General features: G+C 42.4%; 1 protein-coding gene across 2 annotated transcripts in view; it reads left to right on the top strand.

Moving 5' to 3' along the window:
* The first annotated feature begins 5,594 nt into the window (after positions 1-5,594).
* The window catches only part of LOC124555545, a 336,715-nt gene continuing 323,074 nt past the window's right edge, over positions 5,595-19,235 (top strand). For both annotated transcript variants that reach the window (XM_047129501.1, XM_047129499.1), the window contains exon 1: positions 5,595-5,681. The gene's annotated coding sequence lies outside the window, so the exon portion shown is untranslated. The remainder of the gene's footprint in view (positions 5,682-19,235) is intronic.

Raw genomic sequence — 19,235 nt, 5'->3', positions numbered from 1 at the left:
GCTGCTCCAGTTCTTTAACCGGATCAACGGGAGTGCTGTACATTGACATGAACCCAAGAAGAAAAATTCAGAGGGTTGAAGTCAGGTGATTTTGGTGACCAAGACACGGCCCTGCTCGACCATACTGGCACGATGGATGTCGCCTTGCAACAGCAGCAAAATTTGCCAGTCTCCCGTCAACTACAGGTCATGGTTAAGATCTGAGCCCAATTATTTTGCAACTTGATACAGAAGTTTACATCTCAAATATATCTACAGAGTGGTCAGAGACAGTCTGAGTAGTTTTTAAGGGTGTTGCAGACTAGGTTGTGCTCAGGCATAAGAAAAAATTCGAAACGTTGCGCCGTTTCCGACTTAATTATCATTGAAATTAGCAAATGAGGCTGCTGTGCGTGCAAATTAAGCGGTCCTTCAGATACAATTTGGCATCGGTTGTTCACATAGCGTAGGTGATAGCACACGAGACTGTTCAGCTGTGGTTCGGGTTCGATCTTACTACCGTCCCATGTGCAATTTTTGTATCGCTCTCTTGTTCGGTTTTAAGAAACCAAACGAAAAACACGTTTAGCGATACCTTCTCTAGTGCGCCGCAAAATTAGCAACGACCTGATTGGTTAACTTCAATGCTAATTAACTCGAAAATGGCACAAAGTACCGAATTTTTTTCTTAACAATTATTTATCAGTACAGCCTACCCTGCAGCACCGTTACGAGATTTTAGACTGCTTCTGATCACCTTGCATATTAGTAAACGACTAGCCCGGATCATGAAACCCGAACGCAGTTGCAGGTTGCCTATCTAATGGCTTCCAGGGACAACAAAAATTATATTTTCAGTATTTCATATAAACAGCTACAGAATTAAAAAAAAATTAAAATGCTGGCACAATCTACTCATTAAGAGATATAGTCTAATGTGAAAGGTTCAAAACAATAAGATGAGCACTACGGTTAGAATTTGTGTATTAGGATTATCCAAAAAACCGAAATATGAGATTTCATATCTCCACAAGGGTTATTTTGTGCATTTATGTATAGAAGTAACACACATAAACTTTAATCAAAAATATTTACTGTCAGAGGTCGCTCAAGGGCACAACTGTTTTATAATACAAGAAAAAATCATTCTCTTCGTGAATGTGTAAATTGTGCTATTAGAGAAACTTTTGAAGATCTAGGGAGCTCATTTCGATGTTTGGATATAATCTGAAGAAGAAACTGTTTCTGCTCCTGATCCTTCGTCAATATTTCATTATACTTTTTGATCAGGCTGACAGCACGTTCTGGTGTGTCATTTACTACTTTCATCTTAGCGAAGTTCTATGAATACTGGCTGATCGGCCATTCTGTAGGAGATAACTGTAGGAGGCATGCTAACTTCATTCTTCCTCCTTCAATCAATACATCGAAAAAGCAAGTTCTGTCCTGTCACAGGATTCTCTAATTTCAGGTCTTCCAACTGATTCATTATCTTGAGTCGACGAAGAGTACCAGATATTCGTGGGCGTTGCAAATTTCTCACCATGAGTTCCTTTGTCTCTGTTTCTACTCTATCATCAAAGAAGGCTAGGGTAAACAAGTGCTCAGAAAGAAACCAAAGTTGCCTGCAAAGAGCCTTATATGCTTTATTAGATACAGTTTTGTTGGGATAATTCCTGAGGAGAGAAGTAAATCTGATATCATTATAAGGACTTGTGATACTAGTATGCCTCTGATGTAAACAAGACTGACAAATAAACCCAAATCAGTTATATTCTGGACTTCCTGTTGTGTTAGTTTGAACTGAGATTGGAAGAGAAATATTTTCAGTGGATAAATGTCTTTCGCCATCTAGCGAGAATGATGCGTTGAACCAGGAGCTCTGAATGATTCGCTAGTAAGTCTTCCACCAACAGCATTTGACAAGTAGTCTATCATTTCATGCCACAATTTTTTCATTACTGGATTCTTGAACAATTTGTCTGGTACTGCAGAATAATTAGATTGATTAATTGAAGACAATTTTTGTTGAAAATGTTTGAACAGCACTGTTTCTGGAGTTGTAGAAGCATTAAAAATACAGGAAAGCAGACCTGATAATATAATTTCGGGAACATTATGACAGCAAGCAATCCACGCTAACTCTGTACTGAAAGTTTCTTGGACCTTTGTATACGCTCTTTTGTGAAGCCCTGTGTTACAGGCTGTAGTATCGAACACAAGTTTTTCGACTTTTGAAAACAGATTCCGCTCTTTAATTAAATTTATGCAAGCGTTAGCCTAAGATTCACCAGTTCCTCCGTTTATTTTTGGAACGCCTAGAACATTTTCTTGTTCATTTACAGTAACAGGGACAGTGGTTCGGTCAACCTGTTTCTTTCGATCAATGATATCTGGAAGCGTTTTGCCATCCTAATGTAAAAGACGAGGACCATCCAAATTATTACCTTTCTCTTCCTCTTCTACAACTGCTTACCCTGTTTTCCTTCTCGACCTTTTGATCGAACTTCTAGAGATAGTTAAATCAGAAACATTGTGACATTGTGACCTAACGCCTTTGGAGTGGCTCCAGTTACAAATACTGCTCCGTGATCTGGAAGACTCAATCCAAAGCACTAACAACTTTACGCGACTCGAATATTTTTACATTTGGTGGTATGGAGCGAACATCTGCAGCAGCTGATGTTGAAGGTGTACTCAATGATTTGGATGGTCGATATTCTGCTTTGTCATCACTTTCAGCAGATGATGAACATGATGACGGCGAAGTAGAAGGAAGGATGATTGCAGCTCGTTTTGACCAAGCGGTTCTAGGCGCTTCAGTCCGGAACCGCGCTGCTGCTATGGTCGCAGGTTCGAATGCTGGCTCGGGCATGGATGTTCGTGATGTTCAAATGTGTGTGAAATCTTATGGGACTTAACTGATAAGGTCATCAGTTTCTAAGCTTACACACTACTTAACCTAAATTAGCCTAAGGAGAAACACACACACCCATGTCCGAGGGAGGACTCGAACCTCCGCCGGGACCAGCCGCACAGTCCATGACTGCAGCGAATTGGACCGCTCAGCGTGTGTGATGTCCTTAGGTTAGTTAGGTTTAAGTAGTTCTGAGTCTAGGGGACTGCTGACCTAAGATGTTAAGTCCTATAGTGCATAGAGCCATTTGAACCATTTGCAGCTCCTTTCATGTATAAATTAATTTCTTCTTCATATCGAGCTCGCTTTATTCTATCTTTTTCCTCTCGCTCCCTCCTCTTTGTTTCTTTTGCTGCTATCTTCAGACCAGCTCCTGCCATACTACAAGAAAAGACATCTCCTCTTTGCTTTTGAAGAAACTGCGTGTCCTTTTCATTTATAATGTTTTATTGCATTTCTCGTAGCAATATCAAATAACTTGTTCAGATTTTTTTGAATCCGTTTGGTTCCATTATTTCAACTTCTGTTTGTCTATTTCTGTTTTCCTTTAAGTTTAGATATTGTTCATGTAGCTTTGATAGTTTCCTGACACATGAATCTGTTCACTGTGGTGGATCCTTGCACGCTTCCCAATTGAAACTGTCGTTTCACTGGTCAATTTATAACAATCTCAGAGTGTATTGTATCCCTCTAAACAAGGAGTGGAATTGGACACTTCTGAGCATGTCTAATGCACGAGCTAATCCTGCTGTTGACAACTGAGATACTGACTTTCCAAGGAGCCAGTTGGCGGGAGAACATCTCACACAAGTAGCAGTAGCAGCCATATTAAATTATTCATCCACCTGAAATAAAAAAAGAGATGGGCGACCTCTACATATCATTTCATTAAGCTCAAATCTTACACAGCAATTATACTACCCTATGGGACAATAATGAGGTATGTGGAGCAAAGATTGGAACAATTTCAGTTTCTACTATACTATTGTGGACCACATTATTGTGTATATATCACGTGGCAGCTTAACTTTCCACAAGCGAATACCAGACTATATTAATCTAGTATCTGAGAATGAGAGTGCTTATTAACTTGCAAAAACTTAACACATAATTTCAAATTTTTATGAAACTTTTCTCGCTGACACCACCCACAAAATGATGAAAGGAAAAAAGCTTACCCTCACTACATCTCGCCTTTCATGCAGTAGAACTGCCTCATCAGGCGTCACGTTTTAATTTATTACTTCTTTACTACTAACTCTATTCGCAACACACATTGCAGACAGTATTTACATATGCAGTCTGTTAAGTAAGATCATGGTAATCAGTAGAGAAATGTATTTGGCAACAAACTGAAACATATAAATATATCAACAAAAGAAAAATGCAGTTACAATTAATAACACGTCCGGTCACCCGCAGCGTCGATAATTGGTTGGCATCTCTTGGCATCATTTGCTTGAAAGCAAATTTTCCACGTATTCACGTGGAAGAGACCTCTAAAAGCGAAGAATTTACGCTGACAGCTGTTTCAAAGTGAATTTTGCTTACACTTGATGCAATATGTAGAATGGGTTTCCCGAAGAAAGGTTAACAATCATTTTTTCCACTTTTTGACTCACTTTACCAATTGAGTCACGTTCATCAAAGTCATCCACGTTTCTGACCTAATTATAGGTTTTTACCCTCTTTTGTAGAAATGACTTTGATTTCCCCTTATAATTAGAGGCCGCGGCATAGCTCATTTTCGGACCTTTGGGATGGCTACAGAGAAATACAGCCGTAAAACGCGAAACATAAGCTGCACTCCTGTCTCTTCTTGTGTATCTCAGTCAAGAATTCAAAGTAAACTAATGCTTTATGGACATTGCATGAAGGACAAAGGTTTCCTCTACAGGGCTGTGAAGGGTCTAAGGCGTTAACTTTTTACCATCTGTGAGTAATGTCGACCACGCTATTACTTAGCAGACTGTATCACTGACTGTACCTGCAAGTTAAATCATTGCGCGACACATGGGCCAGGAGATATGACGTCATATGCGTTGTGATGCGTGAAAAACTACCTCAAAACGCAGCGCAAATTACACAGAGTATACTCATTCACTCTTTGATAATGAGAGCACTTGGCGACTTGCAACAAACTTTAAGCGTAATTCAAAAACGTTTTTCTCATTTATATGCTTATGTCAAGTATTTAACACATTAACTAATTTGTAAACTAATTAAAAGTTTGGAACTGTTTTATACAAGAGAGTGGGAATCTTGTATACAGCTCATTTGCAAACCCATGTCTACTGGAACGTTTTTGCTTGCAGATGTAGATGTATATGTATTGTAGTATACTTACACCTGTGTCAAACTTTACCAGTAATTATGGTGCATTCTATATGTATCTGCAGTATAAGTGTAGATATATACTTTAGGTGATGCTACCTGACAATAATTCCATAGTACTAGCACGAATACAGCGACTGATACTAGTGAAAGAAATAGCCTGCGATTCACGCAGAGCTGTTTACAAACCAAGCGCGCTGCGCCTGCGAACGGCTGCTACACCACCCGATGGATCTTGTCTGACTACTGGACACTTCTATGACTGGACAGCTAGGTTGGGCTACAGGTGGGGGGGGGGGGGGGGGCGAGAGGAGGGGGGCGGCAGCAGAGTAGAAGCAGAGAAGAGCGCCAAGCGGCAGTCGACCGTCAACTGCCGCAGGGAAAGTGGTGCCGTGTGCAACGCGCGTTGCTTCGCCAAACCATCGTTGGTGCTGGAACTTATCTTCGAAAAGTAAGACTTTTGAAAGCTTTGTCACTATGTCATTCTAGACTGATATCTCTTCTCTGAGCTCTCGGTGAGCAGCGACATAGCACTGCTCGCGCTAGGAAGTAGAAAATGTACTTCTTGACACAGTTACAACAGCTGGTCAGGCGAGGATGTGATACCTAGTTTACACTCGTATTTGCCTATATCAGAAGAAATTGTTGTAAATCTGTAAGTCGAAGCCTGTAGGAGAAGAAATTGAGAAGTGAGTTAGAGGTACACAACGGTGAAGGCATTACCCCGAAATAATGTAAAAACGATTTTCTCCACGCAGTGAGAGAGTTATAATCTCTTCTCCTAAGCCGTCTCCACACAGTGAGAGAGTTACAAAGTCTACTGCTAAGTCGTACACAGTTCTCTTGCACTTGTGTTCTATTGACCAATAACGTTTCAACAATCTTTGAACTGAAAGGGTGAATTTCATCTGACGGGTGTTACGTTCTTCTTTCTTGGCGTTCTTTCGGGACCACTATTTAAAACGAAACAAAAAATAAATAAATAAAGGAAACCTCGGATGATTCACTTTTAAAATTGTCACATCCTTGCGCACAGGTTGATCTGTGTATAAAATGCGTTATATTTTCTCCCATTACAGAAGTTTCCAAACGTCTTATGGGATACTTTTAGCACCTATTTTGTTGTTGCAACGCATGAAAACTGAAAATGCAGGTTGCCAGCAATCGTCAAAAGGGAGAAAAATATGTTGTCGGTGACTCAAATGAAATTGTTAAGTTCGCCCAATAGGGTACCATTTTACGATACATAAAATGTTAATGGATCTTACTGTTCACTGCTGAAGCGTAGGAAGACCTAATCTCTATTCGTCACTGGATGACTCTAATTTTATCTCAAAATCCCTACGGTAGGAACACCTAAGGAAATGAATAATGTTCATGGAATCCACCCAAATTATCTATTTCTGGTTGTTCTAAGGACATTTACTGTAGATGTTTATGTGTTGTTCTGGGGATATCAGGTAGTTCAGGCAGCTGTGTATTACTGTGATTCCTACACGAGGGAAAGAAAGCTGTAAGCATTGTTGCTACCGGTCTTTGTTGACGGTCGTTGCCCCGTGTTGACCCAACTAGAAGTGGATCCTACACTATATGCCAGCATATTTTTAGGAAAAATTTATAATATTCTCATTCATTGACAAGTATCACTCAATTTAATCGAAAACTACTATTCGCTTTCCCTACTACTTCACCAATATGATAGTTCCACTCCGTTACTCCTATTACTATGTCATGGATTCCTACAGTTATGACTCATTAATAGTCTAATTAAATGCTACCTATTCATTAGATTTCCTGAAGTAGAAAAATGGTATAGGAAAGGAGCGCAGGAAACATTGTGTATATTAGCATTGTCACTTGAACGACGAGGAAGAATGAAGACAAGCCGATGGCATGCTACGTGCTAACACGTGTACTACACACATCCACTGAAATATATTTCAGGTATACTTTTAGAGTACTGCACACGTCCATTGCAATACATTTCGTGTATGTTTTTATTATGTTCCTTTTTGCTTGGGCGTAGTGTCTTTCATCGGCTTACTAAAAATCAGTCTAGTTAACAGCGATTTATGGAAGTGTATCTTATAGGAAAAATGTGGTTATAGATGTACTACTTCGACTAGCTTAGGAAATAACACTAAAAATAGTAGATGCGTTTTTTCTTAGCGCATGAAAATACATTAAAAACGCCTGAGTAGAGAGGGTATAAAAATCAGACTGGAAAAAGCAAAAAAAGCGTATCTGAAACAGAGAAATTTGTTCACATAGAATATTTTAAATGTTAGGAAGTATTTTGTAAAGTCATTTTTTTTAAATGTAGCCTTGTACGGAAGTGAAACGTGGGCGATTAACAGTTCAAACTAGAAGAGAATAGAAGCTTCTGAAATGCGGTGCAACAGGAGAACGCTGAAGATTATATGGATAGCATGGATAACTAATGAGGAAGAGACGTGACGAAAAGATTTTGGCGCTACGTTACTAAAAGAAGAGATCGGTTGATAAGACACATTCTGAGACACATCCTGAGGCATGAAGAATGGACAACATGGCAATTTTGTGGGGGGGGGGGGGGACGTCGGAGGGGGGGGGGGGGATTTTAGTGAGAGTCCAAGGTTCGGTTACTGTAAAGCAGGTTCAAATGGATATATGTTGCACTGGTTATGCAGAGATGAAGAGGCCTTTACAGGATAGACTAGTGTGTAGAGCTGTAAAGTTCACAGCAACAACATCGCGACACAAAAGGAAAGAGACCGCTGTTACTATTACGGAACTACTTGCAGTGGCGTTTTAGTACGTGACTGTTTTCCGTACTGTGTCCTTGTGCTGTTACAAGTTTCATAAAAACTCACGACCTTAGTAGCAATGATCGATCAATTTACAACAGACACATTCTAGCGCTCACCAGAACGAGCCTATGCGCAGACTCGGAAAGTCAAGACAAAGTAGTTCCATACTCAGAGAACCAGGCAAGGTGTTAGTGGAGATGATTTGCCATTACCTTCTTCCGACATGTTATGAAGTATGTACCAGTGTCGTGTGAATGACTGTCACGTGTGCTCGTGCAGTGTAATGTTTGGGGTTGTGGTGTTCGATGAAGGGAAGGGAGCGGGTGAAACCCGGTGACTGCACATAGCCTACTCCTCTCGAATAACACAAAGGGGGCCGCCGAACTTAATGTCCCCAATCTGACTGACGGATCACTATTGACAGTGTCACATACCCTCATTTCATGAGACACTGCGGAGAGATATGGAATTTAATGCAGGAGATTGGCGTAAAGACTGGTGATCAGGAACTTCACGCCACCGTCTCTCCTCCCCTTCCCGGCCAAATATTAGCAGTGAAAATTTTCCAACACCAGAATTCGAACCGGTGTATCTCCGAATAGAGCGCCATCGCACATGTGTGCGAAGGGGGTACTCTTGGAAAAAAAGGCATGCAGAAATGTTTTGAAGTACGGAGGGAACGAACGCAGGCGTGGGTCGACTACAATAGGTCTTATTTTGACGGCGACCATCGCAAACAGAAGTAGTTGGCAAGTAGCTTATACGAATTTGCAGCATCAGTCTCATTTCCTTCGTGTGACGCATCGTAAACATTTTTTTACGGCGGTTCGCAAGAATATGTCTGTAGTAAACTGCCTGTCTGTTGACAGTGAATTGATTAATTTTTACAAACCTTATCGCAGCCAAAGGTCGCAGTTCAAGGTCGGAAAGCAGTCCCTTGCTAATACTCCGCAACAAATAGTTTCTTAGTATTTTTGCATGGTGGTGTTCCACAGCTGCAATATTTTTAAACATATCAGCTGCTGCTGACGGTGTGTATGATAATATCCTTCATTATAAGTTTCTTAGTAATATGAACTGTTACCTTTATGTTGTGTCAAAGTATGACACATGCAGTGCCGTTTGTAAGTCACAAAGTGTTTTGTGAGCAAGATACGTGAGCTGCACTGCTAGAAGCCGGTGTTTTGCAACTAACAGTCGCTCTACGAGGGATTCCCAGGCTGACTAGGTAACTTGTTCCTTTCCCTGGCCCGCCATATCAAGTGCTGCAGGAGCCCCCATGAAACTAGCAATCATCTTGGAGAAGCAACTGTGCGCATGAAGGAAACACCTATTATCCTACTATTAGATTTAATCGTGGCCATAATTGCTAGCTTATAGTGAAAGAATCCGTCGCAATCAATGTAAAAAGGTTCCTGTTACAGTTACCAAATGAAATTCATAGATCTGGCAAGACATAATTTATTCAATAAGCCAATAACTGAAATTAATAATTTGACAGTGAAACAAAAATGAATTAACAGAATAATGCAGAATCGCCAATAACGGGAGTTGGTGGAGAATTAATATCCAAATGTCGGTCACTAAACAAATGGCACTACGCTACAGTTTATAAATTGTCAATTTAGTACAAAAAAGGGGACAAAATCTATAATCGGGAAGTTATGGAAAAGCCGCGCGGGATTAGCCGAGCGGTCTAGGGCGCTGCAGTCGTGGACTGCGCGGCTGGTCCCGGCGGAGATTCGAGTCCTCCTTCGGGCATGGGTGTGTGTGTTTGTCCTTAGGATAGTTTAGGTTACGTAGTGTGTAAGCTTAGGGACTGATGACCTTAGCAGTTAAGTCCCATAAGATTTCACACACATTTGAACAGTTTTTTGTTATGGAAAAGAGACCGGGTACCCTCATAAGAAGACAGATAGAATAAAAATGCTTGTGCTGCGCCTCTCAACTTGCACGCTACATAGATACTAGGAATTGCCACGAATTTAACCATTCTAACAAAAAGATCCCTCTCCAAACTATTCCACGCTTCTGCGTCAGTCTCTCGCATTGCAATGCCGCCTTACCACCGTTTGATAGCGCGTGGTGGCCGACGGCGCGCCTCTGAGCTCCGCCTGAGTATTGCATAAGGCGTGGGCAGAATTCTCCATACTGTGGCGGTGCTTGCAGACTCCGTGCTCCATCGTAGCGGACGCCGTTCCGAAAGAAAAACTTCGAGACTCAAAACACGAAAGGCCAAGTCACTTGCCGTGCTGGAATAAGTCCTCGCCTCTCTGGCTCCTCGTCTCAACTCGAGCAGTGCTCACGTCTCTCTCTCGCTGCAAATCGTAAGGCAGCCCCGAAACGCTCTACCAATTGCTGCAAATTATCATGAAATTTTGCCTCCCGCCAAACTGTTAACTGTGGACCAACCAATCACCAACTTCTGTACGAACCAGTAGCCAGCTGGCCCGATTCCCAATGTATTTCTATCGTTCGCCTTGCTTCTAAGATTTCTGAAAACAGGACGGAAAATTTTAAGGGTCTACCATCCCACGGAGGACTCTGAGTCTATATTCTGCGGAGTATTCTCGAGACGATATTATTTTGCCTAGCAAGTGGCGTGGCGCAGACTTCCAGCAAAATGTTCGTTTGTTCTTTAGTTCAGCTGTTACCCACTCGATTTTCACAGTGGCTGAGGCGATGGTTCGCCGAGCCTGCCCTTGAGCTTAGGTACACTATTGTGCGAAATGTGATTCGGCAAAATCGGGAACACAGGTCCACATTTGTTTCTGCTATTAGCAACTTCGCCGTGGTCCCGTGAGCGTCAGACACTTCGTGTCTTGCCAGGAGGTCGGGTACTGAAAGGATGTTATGAAGGCCCACCTGTTTCAGACCCGTGATAACTGTGAGTTCAGAGGCCCCCACACGCAGCTCCAGAAACTGTTCCCACATGCAGAAATGTAAAAAAAAAAAAAAGGTTCAAATGGCTCTGAGCACTATGGGACTCAGCTTCTGAGGTCATCAGTCCCCTAGAACTTAGAACTACTTAAACCTAACTAACCTAGGGACATCACACACATCCATGCCCGAGGCAGGATTCGAACCTGCGACCGCAGCGGTCTCGCGGTTCCAGACTGTAGCGCCTAGAACCGCTCGGCCACTTCGGCCGGCCCGGAAATGTTAGATATAAAAAAATGTAGTACTGAAAACAGTTTAAAGCAGGTTTCATTCAAGACAAAACTGACTACAGCACCCATCGAATCTCATAACCACTCATGTTTCATGTCCTCATTAAAACTGGAATGCAAGATTGTATTATTTGCATGTGATGCGGTTCTACGTTGATTGAAAATGTGGAAAAGACCAAGACGAGGACGACGCCTTGCAACATCAGTGAACAGATGAATGGATACTACAGCTCATAAAATAAGGAAGATGAAGTTCCTCATAGCTGAAAACTGTGGTACTTGTTGCTTTCAATGTCAGGACTGATTTGATGCAGTTTCACCATAAAAATAAATAAATAAATATATACACAGAGCACCTGCTCAGCATGTTACAAGGATGAGGAAGGAAATCGGCTGTGCCCTTTCAAAGGAACATCTTAGCATTTGCCTGCAGCGGTTTAGGGAATTTCTTCACCTCGACATAACTAAACAGGATGAACATGAATAAAACCGACTAACTACAAGGACGGAATTCTGACTTAAAAAAGAGGGAAAAAGGTTGTCTCAGAACATGTGTCCAGAAATGGACGGTGTGTGTGCAACGACAACAAATCGCTCTAGAATATAGTACAGAGCTTCATCACATCCACGTCACAACAGATGTTCAAAGTGGCCTTCATGTGATGCAGTGCACGTTCACACGTCGCATCATGGACTGCCACACCCTTTCCCACGTTCTGGCCTCTCTCCGAGTAGCGTGACAGGCGCCGTGAACACGCTGTTGAAGAGCCTGCACATCAAGAACTGGTTCAGCATACACAACGCTTTTCAGATGCCCCCAGAGGTAAAACTTCAGAAGGTTGAAGTCCAGTGATCTAGCAGGCCATGCTACAGGACCTCCGCGTCCTATCCAACGTCTGGGGAAGACGCTGTTGAGGTGTCGACGAACTGTAATGCGGAAGTGGGGTGGTGCTCCGGCATGCAGAAACCCTATAACCTGTCGTATTGTCAGAGGCACATTCTCAAACAGCCCAGGCAGCGTATTCTGCAGAAAGTCCAGCTTCATTCCTCCACTGAGGCGTTGTGGAATAATAACTGGTCCAAGTATGTGGTCGTCAGGAATCCCAGCCGACACATTGATGCTGAACCGATTCTGATGAGGCACCTCAACCACTCCCCGAGGATTGTCTGTATCCCACAGATGACGATTATGCAGATTGATTATGTCAGTTCTGGTAAAGGTTGCTTCGTCGGTAAAGAGGACTGACGACAGAGATCCCACAATTATGATGATCTGGTGCAAAAACATCGACAGAATCCTCCCTGTAGAGGGAAATCCGCTGCTGATAATTCTTGCAGTCATTGCAGGTGATAGGGATAGTAGCGGTTGTCATGCAGGATACACATAATCGTATTTTGGCTTACACCATGTTCCTGGTGTACTCACAGTTCGCCACCTCCCTGCACATTCGTCTGTCTGAAAAGACCCACGATCACACAAACTCCCGAAAAGGACCTGAAATGTTGTGTGACGTGGTTGGTGTCTGTGAGGGTCTTGTTTTGTTATAGCCATGCTGCCTCTCGACTGTATCCATTCTCTTGGCCGTACACAAACGCCATCACGGCTTGTTCCCGACATGAATACCGGACCATTCAGCTGCTTAAGTACGCTGCGTCGATCACACAGCCTGCAACACACACGGAACATAAGGCACATGGTCAGAGGAACTTTCATTCGTCAGCGCCATCTACCGTGGCAACGGTGCATTTTCGGACACATTTTAATAGGACCATTTTTTCCTCCATTTACAGTCAAGAACCCGTTCTACAGTTTGTCGAATTTATGTATGTTCACCCTGTATATAGTTGAACCTGCTTACTGCATTTATCCTTGGTCTCCCTCTACAATTTTTGCCCGCAACGCTTCCCCCCATTCCCAAATTAACCATTCCTTGATGCCTCAGGATGTATCCTGTCAACCGGTCCCTTCTTTCAGTCCATCTGTGCCATAAATCTCTTTTCTTCCCAGTTTGATTCAGACTTTTCCTGAGTTACTCGAGCTACCCATATAATCTTCAGCATCCTTTTGTAACACCCCGTTTCGAAAGCTCCTTTCCTCTTTTTGGCTGAACTGTTTATCGTCCACGTCTCACTCCAGACAGTGGTAAGAACATAAAGTACCTGTTGTGTTCGACGACGGCCGCGGTGGCCGTGCGGTTCTAGGCGCTGCAGTCCGGAACCGCGGGACTGCTACGGTCGCAGGTTCGAATCCTGCCTCGGGCTTGGATGTGTGTGATGTTCTTAGGTTAGTTAGGTTTAAGTAGTTCTAAGTTCTAGGGGACTGATGACCTAAGATGTTAAGTCCCATAGTGCTTAGAGCCATTTCTGTGCTCGACGGTGTACAACAGCATTAGAGCGAGCAGGCCAGGTAGGCTGACAGACTTACTGAATCGTTGCATCTATGCGTCTGTATTTAATATCCGAGTAAAAAAATTCGCAGTAGCTAACAGGAGACTTTGCTCATCCAACTGTGGACCACTGCATTTGAGGGAATGGGAGCAGGAGAGTAAAAGAGAGAGAGAAATAGTTCGACATTGCAAGATGGCTCGGTGGTCGTTTTCGGTGGTCTGGAGGCTGTAGATTCTGTCTTTGCGACACAGTGGTCAGAGTGGCGGACTGACAATGAACAGTCAGGTACGATGTCCGAAATTTTCCTTCGAGGGACGCCGAATTGGTGTCCGTGTAGCCTCGTGGACACAACTGGCGAGCTGCGTGGAAGGATAAGCAGCGCCTCCTGCTTTCACAGCTTAGCTGAACGAATTACTCTCCAGTGCTGCCGTCCTCTGAGGTTTATGTAGGAGGTGTTATCGGTCGGTCGCCAATCTGTAGTGCTATGGAGTTCGCTTTGCGCTTTGTAGTTTCTGTAGGCTGTGGAAGACATTTCAGTTAACGCAAAATATGCTATGGTGTCACAGTACAAATGGACGGTTTACATTATCTACTACTGGCGGTCCATACATTCGGTAAATACTAGAAAGCATAGTCGCAACACATGGAACAACTCTATGGAGTCATTGCTGTCACTGGCTAACCATTCGGGAAATATGGATCACAGGCGCATTCAGGAAGGTATCCTGTATATGGGAGACTATGGATCGCTTAAGTAGCAACACAGTAGAGTACGTTAACACTACACAGTGAGTATGGCAGCAGGGACACACGCCATGGGCGCTCTTTTCCATGGGGGAATATTTTTGTTACAGGCGACAGAAATGAGGAATGGCATGAGAAGGCGAAGAGGGAGGGAGCAGTAGATGCGGGAAGAAGAAGAAACAGAAAATCGAGAGCACGGTCTACAGGTCAATAAAACGGGAAAGGACGGACATGTGTGAAATGAAATCATGAAGAGATTATGTTGAGCAACATTCCCATACAGACGTCCATTTCCCAGGTACAGAGACACCGGTTTTTGTTTTCAGCTAGTAAATGGGGCCACACTCGTTATGCCAAATGAACCACCGCAAGGAGAGTGTAAAGAGAATATTTTGCGTTTGTTGCTATCTTTGCTACGGCTTTGGCTTGGTAATCAATGAAACACTGAAAAAGAAATTGTGTTATTGGTATAAGCAATGTGACTTTGGAATGTGTATTGTTCAGTGTTCTGAATTATTCAAATGTGTACCTTTTATTTCGTAGTAAAGTTGTGTCCGTCTTAAACAGGATAAGTAGCGATGAGGATTAAACAAAAATGCGATGATATTACGAAATTTGATTCACAAATTACGAATTTAAATTGACTTCAGCTGTACTATTAATTGGAGACAAATAAAAATTTGTGCCGGTCCGGGACTCGAAAGCGGATTTTCCGCTTTTACTCGAGCGGTCGCCTTAATCGCTTCTGCGATCAAAGCACTCCTCCAGGACCGATCGAAACTTCCAAGTGTCACATTTGCCCTCATCTCGTAAGGTTTGCACATGCTCTATGTGATTCCCGCCAGAGACGGGCATTCTATATTATCGTCATTTTAACCAACCAAGGCATTGAAACGTCCCCTTTGAACAATTATACATGACTGTGCTTAACCTGACACACAATATTTTTTTAGCGCAACGCAATCTGACTTTCAAAAATCCCTACAAAAGAATGGCCCTGACTAACATTAACCTATACGTTTCACAAATCACTTACCTCACAAAAATCTTGGTTACTCGAACTACTGCAATACAGCGAGCACCACTACTGCCAGCTAAATAAAAGATTCAAACTACGGAGGGCACTAACTACTGATAGGCATAGTCAGGAAATGAAAGATTTTAATAGAGAACAAACAATGTATTTACCTTAATATCATCAAAAGTCATAATATCTATAGCAGTTCATGACAAATTACAAAACTTCGCCATCTCTCTCTCCACATCCACCACTGCTGGCGGCTCACCTCCAACTGCGCAACGCTACGCGCTGTTCACATCCAGCTGCCGCTGCCCAACACTACAATGGCAGACAACAATGCAAACTAGCCACAGACTGCACACAGCACAGCCAGCGATTTTCATACAGAGGTGGCGTTACCAATAAAAAACCTAAACAGCCTACTTACAGCATATAATACTTATTATGTAATTTTACAATATCTGTATTGATAATTCATTTGGAAAAATGTTCCTTCACACATGCATGCATGTCTGAAGCAACAGACACAGTGTGACGATCCACAGCTGTTCATTAAATATTACGACAGTTGATTCGCACACTGCCAATTGAAACTGACTTCAGCTGTGCTACACTGACGGAAAAAAATCGCAGCATCAAGGAGTTGTGCGACATAAACGAAAGTTGGTAGACGTGTTTTTACATATGAGAGATGATGCCTAATCAAATTTCTCATCAGTCGCAAAAGCGTGGCACTAGTAGTGCCACTATATGAGGATGCAGATCAGGTTTGCTTTAAATACATGCTGTAACGTTCGTGAGCGTTAGTTACCTTTGAAATTGGACGTGGTGAGTTGATGTTAGTTAAGAATGCCTTTAACCCTGTGGCGCATGAATTTCACCGCAGTGGACAACTTTTAATGGTCAATTCTCTGGCGTTTTCAATCAGTCATGAGGCTGCAAATGCATGCAGGACATAACACCAGTAGGGAGTGCCCACTGCAGTGAACTGTGTGCATCTGCAGCCTCAGGACTGATTGAAAATGTCAAAGAAGCGACCATTAACAGCTGTCCACTGTAGTGGACGCTATGCGCCACACGGTTAAGGCGACAAAGGCACCTCAGCACATCACTGAGTTTGAACGAGGTCGTGTAACAGGGGTACAAGGAGATGGATATTTCTTCTGTGATATTGTAGTAAGACCAAAGAGAAATATAGCCACTGTAAATGATTCCTGGCAGCAGTGGTCACGAGAATGTACGATCGGAAGAAGATGGGGGTTACGGACGGTCAGCTGGCACTATCGAGAGGGAAGACCATCCTGTTCAATGTATGGCTCTGGCGCATCGTACTGCATCTGCAGCAGCAATTTGAGCAGCAGTTGGTACCACAGTGAAACAACGAACTGTTAAAAATCGATTCTTAATTTACCAGCATTTCACATTTGCAATGGCTTATCTCGTGCGTACGTTAACCCGTGATCATGCTATGTTAATCACCTCAGTATGTTACTTACACAAATGTATTCCCGAAATTTCAGTACTCTGCGTTAATTATTTCTTGGCGCTGCGATTTTTTTTCGTCAGTGTATTTATTGGTGCACATGAAAATTTGTGCCTGATTGAGACTCGAACTCGGACATGCATGTAAGTCTGAAAAACCATTGTTTAACGTGAATTGTCAACACAGACCTTGTACAATTACATAATACAAATAAGATGATGTCGGGCGGGGGGTGCAAAAAAATTTAAATTTATCCTAGGCGACAGACCATGTATTAACACGACCATCGACTGATGCCAGACAGTACTCTTAAAAGATGAGTGCTTATTTTGCCGGCAGCGGTGGTCGAGTGGTTCTAGGCTCTTCAGTCCGATTGCTACGGTCGCAGGTTCGAATCCTGCCTCGGGCATGGATGTGAGTGATGTTCTTAGGTTAGTTAGGTGTAAGTAGTTCTAAGTTCTCGGGGACTGATGACCTCAGATGTTAAGTCCCATAGTGCTCAGAGCCATTTGAACCGGTCCTTATTTTTCGTTTCTAGACAGCGAGTATGCTCGTACAGTGGTTTAGGTAGACCTAGGAACAAGTTTTCATTTATTGAGTACTCACTTCAGTAATCTCCATCTGGTCGATTCAGTTTAGGTTTTTCGTCTTTTATCAAAATTTGAGGGTAGCAGGGATAAAATATATGAAGTGAAAGTTTGTTCACAACTTTTACAAAACCCAGATCGCAGTTTTAGGAGTCGAAAGACATGAAAGGGAAGTACTAGTTGAGAAGGGAGTGAGACAGGGTTATAGCTTATCCTATATTATTCAGTGTGTACGTTGAGCAATAAGTGACAGAAACAAAACCTACTTTTAAAAAGGGAGTTAGAAGTTCAGGGAAAAAAATAAAAAACTTTGAGGTTTACCGGTGACAATGGATTTCCGTAAGATACGGCAAAAAACTTGGAAGAGCAGCTGAATGGAAACGACAGTGTCTTGAAAGCGGGTCGTAACAAGAACGTCAACAGAAGTATAATAAAGGTAATGAAATTTAGTCTAACTAAATCAGGCGAAGCTGAAGGAATTAGATTAGGAAGTGATATACTAAAATTAATATAGGAGCTTTGCTATTTAGATGGTAAAATAACTAACAGTGGCCGAAGGAGATACGATATAAAATGAAGACTGGCAATGGCAAGAAAAGTATTCCTGAAAAGAACAGTGTATTAACATCGATTATAAATTTAAGTGTTAGGAAGTCGTTTGTGAAGGCAATGTGCTGTAATGTAGCCGTGGACAGAGGAGAAATGTGGGCGAAAACAGCTCATAAAAGTAGAAGTTTCTTGAAATGTGGCATTACAAAGTGATGCTGAAAATTAGATGTGAAGCTCGAATAACTAATAAAATGATACTGAATCGATTTATGGGAAAAAGAAATTGTGGCAGAACCTGATTAAAAGAAGGTATCGGTTGATAGGGCACATTGTGAGGCATCGAGGAATCATCTATTTGGTAATGAAGGAAAGTGGGACGGGGGAAAGAGGGGGGGGTCGAGCATTAATGAAAGGGACTGATACGGAGTTGCATGTGAGGCTGTTAGAGTGTTATGTGTCTTGGAGATTATCCTGAGATGCATTATCCTGAGATGCATTGCATCTGAGTGGCATTATTATCACTCAGCGATTTTCCCTTCAGCATTCTTGTAACTTTGAGATCTGCATCTGTTCAATGTTAAGGCGCGTCCCCGCTGGCTGTGACATTCTAGCCTGAGCCACATTTTCGTGAACAACAATCCATGTGAACGAAGCGTCGTGGTAAATACTATAGCGTTACTGGAAAGCATAGGAGCTCACGCCTCATATCAAATCTGTTTCACGTTCAGTTCTTAGTATGTCTACAGCATGTCAACAACGCGGTGTGTGATCAAACTATAAGAGAGCGAAAGTCTGCCATTATTGGAATTGTATGCAGTTGAGTCAGTGTTTTATTATGCAAATATAGAACATTACAGAGACAGGGACGTAAAAACGACAATGGCAAAGTGAATTTCTAATCCCGAGCACTTCTTGGTTTCGGGCGGAAGGGTTGGTTTCGAAATTTAAGATTTTCGGTAGTTATTGTTAGTATTTGAGAAGAATAGCTGATAACGAGCGCGCAGGATCCTTCATTTATGAGACTTACTTGCCGAAAGTCTTCTCGTTCCACTGAATGAATCCGATCATTGCCTTGTTTGTTCAGCAAAGACCACGCAATAGAATTTGATAAGTGAAAAGTTCATATGTATGCACAATTTGTTTCAGTGGCTCGTTGATAACCTTGCAAGCATCAGGCATGAATTTTTTAGACAAAATAAAAATTCCAGCCTCTTCAAATTATCACGAGGCTGAATGCGGGGTGGCCGAGCGGTTCTAGGCGCTACAGTCAGGAA

The sequence above is a fragment of the Schistocerca americana genome, chromosome X (genome assembly GCF_021461395.2).
Source record: "Schistocerca americana isolate TAMUIC-IGC-003095 chromosome X, iqSchAmer2.1, whole genome shotgun sequence".
NCBI lineage: Eukaryota > Metazoa > Arthropoda > Insecta > Orthoptera > Acrididae > Schistocerca > Schistocerca americana.
Note: the sequence above shows the minus strand (reverse complement) of the source record. Positions and strands in the feature narration are given on the sequence as shown.